This window comes from Lagopus muta, chromosome 4, assembly GCF_023343835.1.
Source record: "Lagopus muta isolate bLagMut1 chromosome 4, bLagMut1 primary, whole genome shotgun sequence".
Classification (NCBI taxonomy): Eukaryota; Metazoa; Chordata; class Aves; order Galliformes; family Phasianidae; genus Lagopus; species Lagopus muta.
The window spans coordinates 67,812,542-67,830,219 of NC_064436.1; the positions used below are offsets into that span (position 1 = coordinate 67,812,542).

The 17,678-nt window shown below is 40.7% G+C and overlaps 1 protein-coding gene across 3 annotated transcripts in view; it reads right to left on the bottom strand.

The window, feature by feature from the left end:
* CTNNA2 (catenin alpha 2) overlaps positions 1 to 14,231 on the bottom strand; it is a 456,804-nt gene extending 442,573 nt beyond the window's left edge. Inside the window, exon 1 of one of the 3 annotated variants that reach the window (XM_048942164.1) lies at positions 14,102 to 14,231. The gene's annotated coding sequence lies outside the window, so the exon portion shown is untranslated. Of the gene's footprint in view, positions 1 to 1,915; positions 1,935 to 8,291; positions 8,311 to 14,101 lie in introns of those variants that run through there. The other 2 variants (XM_048942165.1, XM_048942167.1) reach the window with 2 other exon arrangements.
* Between the last annotated feature and the right edge of the window lie 3,447 nt (positions 14,232 to 17,678).

Sequence of the window (17,678 nt, forward strand, 5' to 3'; positions counted from 1 at the left end):
CTAATGAAATCACAAGCCTTCACCATGAAAAATAGTTACGAAAATAGCAAAAATGACAACAAACACTGGACTGGAGCAATGCTGAGCCAGTCTGTAAAAAAAAAAAAAAAAAAAAAAAAAAAGAGGCATCTCCTTACATTCAGTTGTCTTGAAATAAAAGGTAAGGAATAATAGATCACACTTTACTAAGGCTTCAATACAATGATAAGAATTTGTTAGCACAGCTCTTAAAAACCAATTTTTCCCCAGGCTTAAGAACATAATTTAGAATAAAATAGTTCAGCAACAGAACTGTTTAGCACTATAGCAGCTATTAAATCTGGAAATCACCTGAAGCATTCATAATTTATTATAATAAGCAATAAGGTTGTCTATTTTTCATCTTTTCATTGTATTCAGCAAAACTCAATTTAAACACATTCCGATGTTTTTAAACATTAAAAACCCCTGCTACTACCACCACATTGTTCACTAAATTATTTAGAATTATGTAGACATGCAGTTTTAGAATGAAATCAGGACTAAGGTTTAGCATCAGTTAAAAAAAACAACAAACAAACTTTCCTTAACAGAAATAAAAGGTGTACATCCCAAATTTCAACACTTAGTGGTGATTAAAGAGTGCAGGGACTAAAAGTGGCAGTGGCACTATTGCAACACTATTAATTTCCATCATAAACCTTTACCAAATTCTTATCATTCATTTACTGGAATCCAAAACTAAAAACCATTTGGTATTTGGTCTTAAGACATCCCTAGAGAAACAAATAATGAAACCTTTCCAACACAGTGACAACTACCACCACCTTTCGCATAGCTTGCATTTCACCTTGGAATATTTTCAGTAGTGCTTGCTGCACTAAAGAGACGTCAGCCCACAAATTTAGATTCTTCATTCAGGAAATCTGCATATAGATATGCATACTTACAGTAAACTGCATTTGAAGACAACAGCACTAATTTCCCTTATTTTCACCAAATTTCATTATTACTTTGCCACCTTAAGACTAACCAAGAATTTTGCCTCTTTCCATGGAAGGAACCACTCACATCAGAGCAATTGGAGAGAAATCTAATAAACTTATCAAATAATTCCATGCTCTGATACCACAGTTCTCACTCAGAGATGTTGTATAAGACATCCATGACAGATATGGATGAGGTCTTGCACAACACCTAACAAGAGCAAGTAGAACAACGCAAGGCATCCACAGCAGCATGCTACAAGTTCATGTTAGTCAACCAAGTCCATCTGTAATGTTCTGCTCAACTGGCCCAACGTGACAGAACTGATTTCTCGCTTCATCGGAAAATCTATCTTTAGATCAAAACAGGAACACACAGAAAATAGCTCATTAAGATGAAAATATGAGAAGCATGCACTACCTATTCGTGGCAGATGAGAAATGGATGCAAGAAGCACTGATGTACCAAACACTGAGTGCTCTTTTTTCTTATCCAAATATTGAAATGATAAGAGTCCCCTCAGATGAACCACTTGCTAGAACACAGAAGAGGTACACAATGCTCACAATAGCTTTGTGAGGTAATACAGGGAAGCCTTCTAATTTTCCAGTTGCTTTAAGCAACTTATGTACAAAGGCTGCACCAAAAGTAATGCCTCCTGTTTTATTATACTGGCCTACAACATCAGAGGTGGATGTTGGTAGTACGGCAGTAGAGGTCGAACCTTCCCACCAATATTCCATTTTGTTACTGTGTGACAGAAGGCAGCAGAGGGTGAGTCTGACAAAATAGTATCTAGCATATGTATAATCAATAGATATCAAGATGTTATAATCACAATATAATTGTATAATCAATAGATATCAAGATGTTATAATCACAATATAATCAAGAGAGTTAGGCAAAGTAGACAAAGATAACAAAAAAGAGAATAAGTGGAAGAGCTTACCCTTTGGCTGGGCTCACCACAAAACACCACAAGAGGTGATCTCCAGAAGAGATCCTTCCCCCCTGGGAGCCAGCTCTTAAATAGGTCTAGGAGGGCTGGAGCCTGGCTCCACCCCTTCCTGCAGCTCAGGTGAATTGCCTTCACCTGTGCTGCTCTGGCTGACTCATGGCTTGCCTCAGGTGATCAATCAGAGGTTCAGGCCGTGACTCAGCAGTTCCCATACAGCATGGAAGTGCATCTGAAGCAAAGGTGTCTCATAGTATTATTCCTCCAAGCGGAAAAAAATGGCACCCATTCAACTTCATCACTTCTTGCTAAATGTTTACAGACCAAATAGTGACTGCACAGTGAGATGGTGGGTGGTGCTTTTCAGCAGTGGCAACAGTGACATGAAAGACAAGCCAGGGAGACCTTAATGTGGCCTTCCAGTACTTGAAGGGAGCATATAAACAGGAGGGGGAATGGCTGTTTAAGAGGGTGGATCATGACAGGACACAGGGAAATGGTTTTAAACTGAGAAGGGGAGGTTAGATATTAGGAGGAAGTTTTTCACACAGAGGGTGCTGATGCACTGGAACAGGTTGCCCAAGGAGGTTCTGGATGCCCCATCCCTGGAGGCATTCAAGGCCAGGCTGGATGTGGCTCTGGGCAGCCTGGTCTGATGGTTTGTGGCCCTGCACATAGCAGGGGGGTTGAAACTAAATGATCGTTGCAGTCCTTTACAACCCAGGCCACTCTATGATTCTATGATAAGCCACATTCCGGAGCTCCATGTAAATTTTTGAGCGCAGCACGCAGCTACTTGTTCACCTCTGGCAAAAGAAATAATGGTGGTGATTATGTTGAAAAATAGTGTTTTGTAGATGAGAATTTATCAAACTGTTATTGTACTCTTTCTGTCTATTGTAGTTACCATGAAAATAAATAGGAAGCATTACTTTTGGAACTACGTAGATATCACTGTAATACCACATAGGACTGGATTTGGCCACACTGTACTTAGAAAATATTTACACATTTCATGGCCAAAAGTAGAGACAGGTCTGAGAGTGTTGAGTAAGATGTTTGCAAGATTAATTCTGTCATTACTTTTAAAGGACTGAGGGTATTCAGCTTTTGCAAGGTGAAGACCTAATCTGTCCATTAGCTAAGATGCACAGAAAGCTGCCTATAATGCTGGAAAAAAAGCCTTCCATTATGTCAATGCAAAGTTTTTCTTGGGTTTTGCACATTTCATCAAATTGCAGAAATATAATTCAGATTTGGGACTAAGGTTTTGTATGGGTGCATTTTGTTTTTAAATGAATAAAAGAATAAAAGAAGTTCATCTTCTCAAATCTGTTTTTCCTTTCTATTTACATACTCTCTCCTCATTTAAAGAAGCTCTAGGTACATGAAGCTGTTGAAAGTCTTCCTACAACACACCTTTCCTACGGCAGCCATGCTTTGTCTGTGTTTCCTATACCCTAGCTTTACTGGCTAGGAGGTAACTTCACATCTGAGCAGCTTCTGGTCCTTCCTAAATAAACGTTGGTAAAAATTATTAAAATTATGTTTCATCAAGAGTGATTTCAAAATTCTCTCCCCACTTAATCATAATTTCATCCCATTTTTAATGAAGAATAGTAATAAAAGAGAAAAATACAAACAGTATTGTCAAGAGCTGAATAAGTAACAGCACAAAATCTTGGAAACCCAGGTTTACGTTGCCCAGTTCAGATCACAGAACTCAAGCACACCTGAAGAATTCTTCAAGCTACCAATGGATTCTTTCTTTGCAGAGCGCAGCCTTCGGTCCCTCCCTAGAAGCTACTCCTTATATGAACTGAATACAGTGACTCCTCTGCCTCTTAACTGATCTTCTTATAAAAATAAAAAATAAAATAAAATAAAAAATAAAAAAAAACAGTGAAGAAGCTGTTCTTGGGCTATGTAATTCTGTTTGTTTGTTTCTTTTGGCTGCCTGTCAACCACTCCACAAAAATAAACTCATTAAGCCAACAGGAGACCTGAGCGCACTCATGTTATCAGTTCATCTCTGCATCACTCTCACGAGCACAAAAGCTCTAAAACAATTCACGTTAAGCTGACTCTACCCTTAAGATGCAACCAACTTAGGAAGGGTTTGTCAACGTGAAGTCGATCAGTCACAGAATCTGAAATTAAGGGAAAATTTTTGGCACCTGACAAGCCAGAACAGTCCTGAAACTAGCAGGAAGAAGAACATGGAATGCAGAGCCTCAAAAAAGCAACTGCATTTGTGCCACCACTACAGCTCCTAACCTCATTCTGCTTGCAAGCCTGCTATTTTTGCATCCAAACCACAACAGTTTTTGTGTGTTAAATCTGTCCACACATCTATGATTTTCTTTTGCTGCCACCACATTTGTAGCTTGCAGAACTTGTACCCAGCTTAAGGCTCATATGAAGGTACTGAGTATGAGTACTCAGTGATGTTTCTGCTTAAAAGCAAAAAAAGAAGTCTACTTAGCTCCCACAATTGCTCACCTTTCTCAACTACTTCAAGGCATTAATTCTGAAGATTTTTTGGCTATGTTTGCATAAAATGTAATCTTACTCTTCCATTCTACTCTGTCATAGTCCATTAGGCTATCGCACAACATTTGGGATCATTGGAGAACATACAACACCTCCAGCTGGTGCTGCAGAAAGACTCTGCGACAAGTAAGCCAATTGTTTCTCTAGTTACAATAAGGAAATTTACATATTATAATAAAAACAAATTTAAAAATACTATTTCTTACGCTTCTCAATGAAGGTGAATATTGAACATAGATACTCCTTACATTTTACTGTTCTTAGCTGTAGAAAATTGTTTCATAGAATCATAGCATGGCTTGGATTGGAAGGGAACCCAATGATCATGAATCTCCAAACCCCCACCACATGCAGAGCTACCAACCTCTCCATTTAATACCAGACCAGGTTGCTCAGGGCCCCATCCAACGTGGCCTTGAACACCTCCAGGGATGGGGCATCCATAACCTCTCTGGGCAGTTGTTCCAGCACTTCTTGGTACAGATGCATTTTAGAAGGTGAGGAAAACAGGCAGGGGATGTTAGTGTTTATATACACTTTGGTTCTGTTTTCATGTGAACAGAGCACATGTAGAAGGCATTCCCACTCAGGGCTTGTGTCCTTACTGCTTTTCGCACCCAGGAAGCAACCTGGTTCTTACACATGCACTGGCCCAGGATTCCCAGCACACAGGCCTGAATGCAAGGGCTTGAATTTGAGTACAAAAGAAACACTTTCTTCAAGGGTACCTAGAAACTTTCAGAGTGCAAGAACAGATTAAAATATCTTTGCATTCAGTACGCTGTCTGTCTTAATCATACACCGAATTCTTCCTAAGTCATAGAAGTAATAAATGAAAGCATAAGATAGCAATAGCTCTTCCTCTTAATTTTTTTTCCCTTGAAAATGTTCCTATTCTTTCTAGATACCAGATGTGACCCAGAAACAATATTTACTAAGTGTGAAAGTCCAAAACGTTTTCTCAGATAGGCTTGAATTTCCCTGTAAGCGTGAGCAGCCCACCTGAGCACAAGTGACAGCTCTGCACACTTCTTTCTGGGCTAAAGTGCTCCTGGAGAACATTTGTTTGAATCTATTTATTCCCATTCTACTCCTGCACAGCCTCATCCTTCTTCATTCAAGGATTTCCTGAGAATTTATTTTTCTTAGAAGTATTTCTGCATAGCATCCGAGCACTGGAAATGTAGATTACAGAAATAATAGACACGTTTAAAATTAGACTAAGCAGCTGTAATTCCCTATTTGCATTCCTGACTTGATTATAGTTAGCACTCAAGACTATTTGTATAAGAATCAGAAAAGAGTTTGTATGTTGTAACGAAAATACATTAATCCCTCTAAAGTTGACCCTAAAACATGGGGAAAAGTGTCATTTGTTTCTTTCTAGCTTGTAATCTGATAATAAATTGCACTTGTTTCTTTGCAACTCTGTACCTTCATTAAAAATAAAAATTAAAAAAAAATAATAATAAAAAAATGAATCTATGGATTTTAATTGTAACACTAAACTTCATTGGTTTTCCTGTATTTTTCAAAAAGAAAAATTGTTTTCATACTTCCAGATTAAATCTGTTAGTTATGTCAAACAAGAAATCTAATGCTGATGAATGACAGTGTAAACTTATTCAAAAACAGGAAAGATTAAACACATGTTAGAAGCCAATTTTGGCTTTGTTCAATCCTGGCCCTATATGATGGATATATTATTTGATCTCACCAGTACACCAACAGAAGAGAGATGCTTAAAATATACAACATTCCTTCCCTTGTATTTCTCACTGGAAATTCCAGTTGCTATCTTTATTATACTTTTCCTTGAAAGTCTTAACAATCCTTTGTTGTCTAACAGTCAATTTTTATAACCATGAGATAAGCATTCTCAAACAGTTTTGATAACTTCTTGATCAAAAAAATCAAGCATAGGCGACAATTTCTTTTACTTCAATGTTTTAAAACAGCGAGGGGCGGGGGGAGAACTTTATTAATCACCCCTCTTAAATTTTGGGAACAATAAAAAATGGTGGCATATGTTAAATCAACTGCAGGAATTCAAGCACAAGGTTTAGTCCTCTCAATAGGAAATATCTACTATGATTCTGTTATATTTTTAGATGAAACAAAAGATGTTCTATTACACAACATAGGCCATAAACAAATGTCACCTACATACATTAGCCCCATCTTGCCTAGAGATGCAATCCTGCATCCATTGGGAAATATATAATGCTACAGATATGAACTCACATCAAAGAATTAACCACCATCACAGCTTGTTTTATATTAGAAAAAGAGACCATTCATTTCACTAACTCTTAAGGAAAGCAATACCTAATGATAGAGAACATCAAATCTATTCTGCTTATCAAGTAAACACATGAATGCAAATACTATTATCTACAACAACTTTTAATTTGACTCAAAATTTCAACAAGACCAAAAAAATTTTTATCACATAACTATGCCTGCCCCCAGATTATTCAAGGCAAGTTAAAATGGCAAAGAATTTTATGTCTCTTTTAAGAGATTTTATTCACGTTTGTTAACATAGTTCCTTTGGAACAAGCACAGCTACTGCTGTATTGCAATAATAGTACAAGAGAAAGAAAAAGCAGCATCAACTAAAATTTCAGAACACATACAATAGCATTTCTATTCCATAATCTAACCTGAAAATTAAATCCTTGGGAAGAGATTTTGGAGCTTCTTTTCATAGCATCATATCATAGAATTGCTTGGATTGGAAGGGACCACAAATATCATGAAGCTTCAACCCCCCTGCCACACGGGGGGCCACCACTTCCTTATCTAATACTAGACCAGACTGCCCAAGACCCCATCCAACCTGGCCTTGAACACCCCTAGGGACAGGGCTTCCACCACCTCTCTGGGCAGCTGTTCCAGCACCTCACCACTCTCATAGTAAAGAATTTCCCCCTCAGATCCAACCTAAATCTTTCCTCCCTCAACTTAAAACCATTTCCCCTTGTCCCACTATTATTTACCCTTTCAAAGAGTTGATTCCCCTTCTGTTTATAGGTTCCCTTTAGGTACCGGAAGGCTGCAATTCCTCATAAATCCCAGTTATGTTGTGATGCATTCTTCTTGAAGGCTGATTAGTTAAAGAACCGATTAAAGCAGTTTCATCAGCTTTGGAGAGAATGGATGCAGTTTCTCTATTTAGAGTATAAGGAATAAAAATATTTCCCACTGACCAATTTCTTGTAAGTAAAACTTAGCAAACTGAGAGACTCAGCCACCCCTGTGAGGCTACAAAGGTTTTAACAGAAATATTTTACATACTTCTTTAAACACTAATATAGCAGAGAGGCTTTTGTTATTAAATAAAAGGGTATTAAAAACAAAAGTTAATTAGTTGTTAAAAAGGACAAACCGATTAATCCATTTACAAGAAGCCTTAAGTAACTTAAAAGCTTAAGTCTCATTTTCGGAAGTCACCTGGGCAACTGGGAGCCTAGCCTGACCCAGACAACTTCTTTTGTTCAGAACAGTGTGCACAGGATCTAAGCTCCACTTCCAGTCAGATTGTCTTACTTTCTAATATCTTTGTCTCCTTTAGGCATTATGCAACATATACTTGTTTTTAAAATGCAGAGCTTCAAAGAAAAGGGCAAGGACACAGGCGAGAGAAATGGCAAGTAATAATTATTACACCAGTGATAAGAGCAGATTGGACAATTTATAAAAATAGCCATAAAACACACTGAATACAGAGATTCTTTTGTGTAATTGAATACATATATATATATATTATTATTTTTTTAACATCTCAAATGAAAACTCTGTGAGATGCTCTTACCGTGTTTCAGGATTCAGCTTCACTTAACCAAATAATTCTCATTATTTAAGAAGCTGGAAAACTTGGGCAGCCTCTGCAGCAGTGTTGAAAACAGTTCTCTACTGTTCTCAGTACCAGAATACTAATGCAGGGGGTGATGCAACTGAGAAGTACAGCTGGCCAAAAAACATTCCAAAGGAAAAAAAAACAGTTGCTGCCAGAAAAAAAAAAGCTGATTCAGCAGAGTTACACTAATTCAAAGAAAGGTAGGATTTCTCCTCGTTTGGGTGAAAAAAAATTATTTTGCTTGGAAATTTTAAACTTTATTTTCCTGTCAACCCAAAGCAAAACGTTACTGCAAAACATGATCGTTTTCTGACATGAGAATTCTTTCTTTCAACCAACCGTACTGGTAAATGATGGTCACAAAAATCTTCCTTCACACAGCAGAAAATGTGTTATTTAGGTATGAACGCAATCTATTTTACAATGCAAAAACTTTCATGAATGTCTGCTGGTATACAAACACTGTTTGGAACAAGATATGTTAGAGTGGTGACGCACTGGAACAAGTTGCACAAGGAGGCTGTGGATGCCCCATCCCTGGAGGCATTCAAGACCAGGCTGGATGTGGCTCTGGGCAGCCTGGTCTGCTGGTTGGTGACCCTGCACATAGCAGGGGGTTGAAATTAGATGATCTCTGAGGTCCTTTTCAACCCAGGCCATTCTATGATCCTATGACTCTTAGTGGCGTGATATTGAGGAAATATGAAAATACTCAGAAAACTGAGATGTATCACTTTTATCCAGGAAGTGAAGTATGGATTGCTGAACCTGATACAATTCAACACAACAGTGTTATCGCTCTGAGATGTGTTTAGAAAGTACTCTATGGATAAGCTTTCTGGTAACAGCAATCAATATAGATCAGTAAAGTACACCCATATAATAACACAAAAAGGAATCCAACTTTGTTTCTTCCAACTCCAGGAAATCAAAAGCAGTCACGACCAAATGGAAACACTCAGGATAAGTCTGAATGTAGGGAATTATGAATTTCTAAAAGATAATAACATGCTGGAGTACAAGAATAAATTCCATATTAACCACTTACTCTAATATGTCCAAACATGGTTTCTGTTCTTTGTTGCACCTTCAACTCACTTCTTACTGCAGCTTAATCTGTTTTGTCTTTTACGTTAAAATGAATTAATACAACTAGTTTCCAACAATGTTGAAGGTCTGTGAGATGGGGCAGCAGCTTGATCCCACTCATGCTCTTGGTGTTGTTGATACAGCTGGCAGACCCTCCCCATCAGTAATGGAGTCCCACTGAGGAATGGGAGTCCTGACCACTTCTGTTTCCTGCAGAAGCCTGATATGTTGGAAGCTCTGCTTTGGGAAGGTCCTCGCTGGCCAAGTGGTAAACATTATAATTTATCTAATTCCCCCAAAAAGCTTATCCTAACTAACATGTGTTAGGTTTCTTTTAATCAAGCAGCAGCTCTTAGCCTCCAAAATACAACATTCTTCTTGTAACTTTTATTATCCTCCCTAATTCTATTCTTGTTTTATCCCCTTCTAGTATCTTACCTCACATTAGCTCTGGGGGACAATATCTATGGACCTGACTCTCAAAAACTCTAACAGGTTTATAACCTAACTATGCTACTATGGTTACTATCAGATTCATGCTGTTATTCTTTATTCCTCTATACCTCCCCCTCACGTTTCCACATACGCATTGTATTTTGTATATCTGAAACCAATGCCCTATCCTTTGTGCTGGCTATGAAAAAAAAAGGAGGTAATAAATAAACAGCTTAGCTTCTTTTATCTAAGCCTTGAAACGTGTTGTATTAAAGTAGCAAATGCCTACTTTGCCCCACAATACATTGGATTGTATACTTGTGTCATTGTACATAGAAAAAAAAAATCCCACAGTCATGTTCAAACAGCATGTAATACGTAGAAGGTATTGTCATAAGCACTGTAATTTGGCAACATATTTCAATCAATGTTGCTATCAGGAATAAGAAGCCACACAAAAGAAGAAGAAAAGTTTTAAGAGAACAGATTAAATATTTCTTGTATAAAAATTGATGGGTGAAGCTGGAAACACTTCTTGGCAGAAGGGGAAAGCAGGAGTGGGGGGGAGGGAATTTGTAAGAACAAAAGACATCTCCATCCTCACAAAGGTGTGCTACTGAACAGGGAATCTAATCACACTAATAGCGCAGAAGGGGCTGATGCATTCAGGAAGCAATTCTGCATTTGGAAAGAAATGAGATGACTTTCTTGTGTCTCATGAGAATGATGAATTACCTCTTCAGCCTGTGGCACAGAGCAATGTTAAAACAACGTTTCTTTGCAATGCCTTTTGTTCAGCAGGACAGGAAACGGTCATCACAAAAAAGGGGTCCCACAGAAATATCTGAGATGGCTACTCCACCAACATGAATTTTTAATCATTCTGAAAATTGCAGGGAAATTCCAGAATTCTGACATTACAACCATGCTCTAACAAGCAAGTGAGGTTGTGTTTATAGCTGTAGGTTAGCATGATGCAAATTTTGAGCAAAATAGTAAAAAAGTGAGCATCACTATGCACACTTAAACTTTTATGGCACTTGGTATAGTAGTATTCTGTGATGGTCTGATTACAAACTAGCAGCAATTAAGTATGTTAAGAATGGGTTAAGGGACACCTCAGGACAAACTAATCAGCCTTCAAGAAGAATGCATCACAACATAACTGGGATTTATGAGGAACTGCGGCCTTCCAGTACCTAAAGGGAGCCTATAAGCAGGAGGGGAGTCAACTCTTTGAAAAGGAAGATAATAGCAGGACAAAGGGAAATGGTTTTAAGTTGAAGGGGGGAAGATTTAGGTTGGATCTCAGGGGGAAGTTCTTCACTATGAGAGTGGTGAGGTGCTGGAAGAGCCCAGAGGCTGTGGATGCCCCAACTCTGGCAGTATTCAGAGTCATGTTGTATGGGGCTCTGGGCAGCCTGGTCTAGTATTAGATATGGAGATTGGCAGCCCGAGGCAGGGAGCTTGGAGCTTGATGATTCTTTAGGCCCCTTCCAACCCAAGCCATTCTATGATTCTATGAATTCCACACAGTTTGAGCCGCTACCAAGAAACAATTTTTCAATTTATTGTAAGTAGATATGACCCATCATGACAAAGTTTGCACAAGTTATAGACTGACAGAATGCTGCATAACTGGGGTAGACCAGTTGGGACTGTTTGATATACTCAAATATATGTTAGAAAAAAAACAAAACAAAACAAAACAAAACAACCTCTTAAACAAAGCCACATATAAAGCTGCTGAGCTATGACCAGGAAACACACTCTAGTCCACAAAACTATGAAGTCTTCTTGAAAGTCACAGTCCTGCCAAGGTTTTGATAGGGCGAACATTACCAGCGAAAGTGTGATTAAAATACAGTGCTGCAGCCAATGGGGTTAAAATGTAAACCTGATATATCAACAGAAGCGTAATGCTAAAGAGGTAACACTTAAACTCACACAACACTCCTGAGAGAGGCACTGGCGTTCTGCACCCAGCTCACACTGTCACAAAAATGTTGAAAACGCAGATTTGGAGAAGAAGAAAAAAACAAAGAAGGCCACAGAAATTGAGTAGTGAGGAAAATGTATGCAGTGACGATTTAAAGTAATTTTAGACCATTTGTTTTTTTCCAAACAGCAAAGAGAGGGATTTACTAGGTTCCAACAGATAAATGCCTCCCTCCACGGTAAGAAAATACTTTGAGTTCTTTAGCATGCTGGAGAAAGGCACAGCAGTAACCAGTGACTGGAAGCTGGAGCCAAATAACTTAATAAGCAGTGGATTCTCCACCTCTTACAGTCTTCCGATCAAAATTCCTTTTTTTTTTTTCTGGGAAATGTGCTTCAGCCAAATACAAGTTATTGCACTCAAAAGTAACTGGATAGAATCCAACTGACTATAACAGTCAAGAGGTCAGAGTGGAAGATCTAATTGCTTCCTTTGGCTTTAAAGTCTCAGTCTATGAATACTCTCGGTTTTCAGTTGTTCAAAGGTACTGTCAGCTGTACCATGCGTGTTCACCATTAATATTAAAAAAGAGCTTTCAAAAATCTGCATAAATTAGGGCTGCATTTCCATGCTGGTCTCCAATGACACTGGAGCTTTCCTAAGGAGGCTTTTGTCACCAGCAGCACCCATTGATGGCATTACAGCTACCTTCCCCACAGATGAGGGTGTTTCTGCAGCAGCCTATAAACAATGACTTACACAATTGAGTGTGAAAGTTCACCCTTCAGGTCAGTACTTTTTCTATTCTAGAAGGAACTGTTTGAATGCAATGCCAAAAGCCCGATAACAATACATGATATTAATCACAGAAACAATAGGTTAAAAGGAAAAGCAGAAGCCCTGCAATAGCCACAAAGCCAACCAGATCTGTTATGTGCCTCAGCATCATCTGAGAGTTCTCCTATTCATGCTACTTATCTCGGACTCCTAAACACACTGCTGCAATCTTGACGTGTTCACGTAATGAACATTTCTTAGGTAGGGCAGGAGACGCAGGATTTTACATGTTAGGGCTGAGAGAGTTTTGCTATTGTACATGCTGCCCTAGGAAGTACAGTAGATAGTTACAGTAACGGGCTTTGAAACATTATATAGGAAGCATAACTTTAGGCTCAGGCTTGACAAATAGAAGCTTCCAAAGGCTGAAATCGTTGCAAGCATGCTATCAGCTAAACACACTGATAACTAAAGGTTGGGCTACCGCACAGCAGAGCAGCAAAACACCATGCAGTGGAGGAAGCAGCACCTTCCCAAGCCTTCAGGCACCACATCCCCATCACTCCAGGGAGAAGCAGGTGCCATAACATGTCAAACTTACTTCCCTGGCCACCCTGATGTTTGGGAGCAGAAGGACAGTGACACACTGCTTCCCTTCGTCACCCAAAAGCCAAACTTCTTCCACTCCAGACACTTCACCACTTCACAGCCCAATTCCACACTGCTTTCCATCAGCTCCACGCACGGACCAAATCATGTTCAACGCTCTGCAAACTTCTGACAGCAGCCGGGAGAGCTGGGGCTGGGCTGGGGGTCACCGCAGAGAGGGACTGAAAGAGGCCTAAAGAGGACGGATGGATGGAGGGCTGCAGCCCCCTGCCCACCCCACAGCCCTGCAGTGCGCGACAGGGAGGGGTGGGCAAAGGCATGGAGAGATTTCCGTGCTGCCTGAAGAAAGGAGAATAACGAGAAACACAAAAGGAGCGTTCGCACGGGGCCACATAAATAGATGGTAAACAGATGGATAAGCAAAACAACGCACCTCCGACCCTCTCTTTCTTCCCTAAACAAAATCCCCCTCTCCCCACAATACACGCGCCACCCAATGACCATTAATTCAAATCCGTTCTTTAAAGACAGCGGATTATCTCTGTCTGTGAGCAGCTCTCTCAGCCTCTTCTCTTTCACAGGGCAAGCAATTACAAAAAAAAAAAAAAAAAAAAACCACCAAAAAAACAAACAAACAAAAAAACAGAAACAGGCGTTTCGAAATAAAGAGAGAAAGGGGAAAAGGGAAGGAGCGATGGATGATTTGGGGTGGGTGTGAAACGTGTGGAGAAGGAGCCTGGGGGATGGGGAGGAGTGGAGAAAGGTGGCGAGGAGAGAAGAAAGGAAAGGAGGACCGGGAAGGATGAGATGAGAGGAAGGAGGATGATGAGAGAGGGACGAAAGGAAAGAGCTCGAGAAGGATGAAAGGGAGAAAGGGATAAGGGGAAGAAAGGAGGATGCTTTGCCCTGGCCTCACCTCAGCTCGGTGGGTGGGGGTGGGAGAACCTCTCGCCGCCGCCGCCGCCGCCTCCTTCTCCTCCTCCTCCCCAGCAGCGGCGGTTACTGACGGGCTGGGTGTGCAGCACGACTCCCTCCTCACACAACGCCCGGCCCCCGCCTCCAACCCTCCTCCTCCTTCTTCTTCTCCTCCCGCTGCCGGCCCGAGCCGCGCTCGCTCGGCTCTCAGGGGGACCCGCGAGCGGCCGCCGGCCTCCCCGCAGCAGCCACTAGGGGAGGAGGCAGCGCGCCTGCGCCGCCGATCCGGCCGCTGTTACCGCCGCTCTCGGGGGCGGCGAGGCGGAGGGGAGGCGTTGTGTCGGGGCGGGCTGAGCCGAGGGTTCGCAGGGCCGGCGGTAGCGGCGGGCTGCCGGCCGCCTCGCAGTGCGCAGATGCTGTGAGTACGGAGACGGCGTTACCAAGCGGGGAGAGAGGGAGGTGCCGAAGGGTGGTGGCCGTACGGGCGGCAGGTGGGCGGGTGGGCGGTGAGGGCTGCCCGGGCTCGGGGGGGTGGTTCGTCCTCGGAGTGCCGTGGGACGGCAGCGTCCATCCGGTGAAGGGAAGGTCTGTAGGGATGCTGAGGGATGGGATGTGAGGGAAGATGCGGCTGACGGAGGGCTGGGAGCGAAGCGAGGTGGATTTACCAGCACGATGCTTCACGTGCCTTCCATAGGGCAGGGGGAAGTAATTTTGCTTTATTAATTGCTCTATTAATTGCTTTCTTGTTGGACAACTAGGACTGACTGCCGGAGCTTCCACTGTAAAAAGCTTCTCTTGCAGCTTTCTTGCTGCGCACAGCCCTAAATTATTTGCACCAAAGTCCAGGTTTTTTGTCTTTCTGTTTTAAATTTTTCCTTCTTCAGCGCTATTGCTAAGCTTCCCAAGCTTAAGGTGGTTTTGGTACCTTTCAGAACCTTCCTTCTTCTTTGGGCAATGGAGCTGTGAAGGATCTGGAGCACAATTCTTATAGGAGGCATCTCAGGGAATGGGGAGGTTCAGTGTGGAGAAGAGAGGTTCAGGAGAGACCTCAATGCTCTACAAATCCCTGAAAGAAGGTTGGAGTGAGGTGGGGGTCAGCATCTGTTCCCAGGTAACAGCTGTAGGATGAGAAGTGATCACCTCAAGATCACCTCAGGTTGCAACAGGCGAGGGTCAGGTTGGATATTAAGAAATATTTCTTCTCTAAAAGAGCAATAATGCATTGAAACATGCTTTCCAGGGAGATTGTAGAGTCAGTGTCCCTGGAGGTTTTCAAGAGAAGAGTGGTTGTGGTGCTGAGGGACATGGTTTAGCAGGAGTGGTGAAGGTGGGATGACAGTTGGATTTAATATTATTGATCTTTTCCAACCTTAATGATTGTACGATTCTGCTCCGGAATCGCTGAGCCTGGCATCCTGCAAGTTCCAGTGTCAGGGATCCCCATAGTGTAAGTGGTGTCATTGAGGAACTTTGCCATTTCAAGGCAGTGCAAATCCCGCTGATGTGCCCTTGCTCCATGCACCCCCTGCACTTTTTTTGGGGTGTCCATCTGCTCTCCCATCTTCCACATACACTGACAGGCAACAAGGAAGGAAGTGGGATGAGTCCTTACAGGCTTTTTTTTTTTTGCCTGTTTTAGGCTTGAAGAGGTTTTGCCAAAATAATTTCTCAGTTTATAAGGGATTCTGCAGAGGTGTCTGTCTACCCTCAAGTAGAATCTCCCCACTCTGAGAAAGGTCTTATCAAGGTCTACATTCATTTTTCCAACAAATAAATGGGGAAAGGAGCTGGACTGGAGCCTTGTTTCCCATTACCAAGTAACAGTAGAATCCATGGGAGAGTCTGCACCTGGAAAACAATTTTTTAGCAAAAAGTCATTGAAATATGATTTTAAATGTGATCTGCTTTTTTATAGCTTATGTACTTGATAGAGTCATTTAACAGATATAAGTACTCAAAGATGGTGTTACACAGAAATACTTTTAATTACGTTAACCTTCTCACAGCATCACTTAAGACTGACACACAACCAATTCTGCATGTATAAACAAATCATGCCAGGCTGACCTGCCCTGTACGATGATGTATAAATTGTTGCTGCAAGCTAGGTATTTAATTTGTGTCTTCATTAGGCTTTCAGTTTGGGTCAGATTAATTTTCTAGGTGCTTTCTCATGATATTGAATTGAGCCATGTGATGGTAAGAAAAATTTGCCTACAGACCTCCTGTTTCTTGCCTTCACTTCTGTACTCTGTGTCTTTTAGACCACTAATAAGTGTCTACTGTAAATGTTAAGGGAAGCAAAGTTCTCAAATAGAATATAGGAAATCATCATCTACTTCTTTATCACACTGCATGTCATCACTAATTGAATGTCAGCTAAAAGTGTCTTGAGGCATTTGATTAAAATGAGCATGAGCTATAGCGTACATGTAAGAATGACAAATAGTAAATAAGCATGATTAAGAAAAATGATTGAACCTCTTCCCTTCACCAGTAGCTGCACTGCAAAAACATCTCCTGTAAATTGAAACCAAAGGACTCGATCAACGATTTGTACATATTTCTCTTTAAAGTATGTCAGTTTAAGAAGCAAATCAGATTACTTACCTACTCCAGATTATTTTTATCTAAGACAGAAGGCATGTTGTGCAGATGTCTGCCAGAATGTGATAAGGAAATCTAAAAATCTGGAAGTTTTGTAAACTTGTTTTCTGTGGTGCTGAAAGAGGGCTTTGTCCACTGCTTAGACATTTCTTTCCTTTAGGTTATTAACTTTTAACTGTTGTTTTTTTGGTTTTTTGTTTTTTTTTTTGAAATTACTTTCATCTTTTATCACTGCTAACTGGAAGAAAAGTAAGTAACCTGAGTTTGTTACCAGTGTTTACTGAAAACTGAAACAAGGTACTGCTCTGTAAATGAATGTAGCTCTCATTAACCAAGGGGAGCCAGCTACCAACTCCTAGCAAAAACTTGCAACTGCCTTGGGATCTCCTCCTGCCAACACTGAGCTGCATATAGAAAAGAATCGTGATAGAATCGTGATCAAACCATCAGGTATACTGGGCAGTGTGATTAGCAAGAGGGATAGACAGACTGTTTTGCTCTTGTGAAATGTACCTGGATGTACGACAGCTCATGCAGACTTGCAAGCTACAGGTGGAATTTAACTTACAATATTTTAACCTTCTTTTAGGTTCTATTATCTTTAAAGACAGAATAATATCTTTCTTCTATAGAGTACATTGTTGCCTGCCTGTAACGAAGGGAAGTCATCAGCAGCTCTGAAAGATATTGCAGTAATTTGTATTAATAAGTCAATGCCTTCTAGACTTGGCTGCCCGAGTGCACATAAGTATATAGGGAATGACTGAAGTCATTCACTACCTCTGAACACACATGGATACTTTTTGGATAGGTATTGTAAATATCTGTATTCTAGTTTAGGTATGTCATTTTTGGCACATTTGCTAAACACTGGGTGGCAAATATTTCTTTCTTCCATGCAGCTATATACTTGTGTGTTACATATTGTCTTGAGCAGTGCATTTCAGATCATTTAAATTGGATGTTGTACG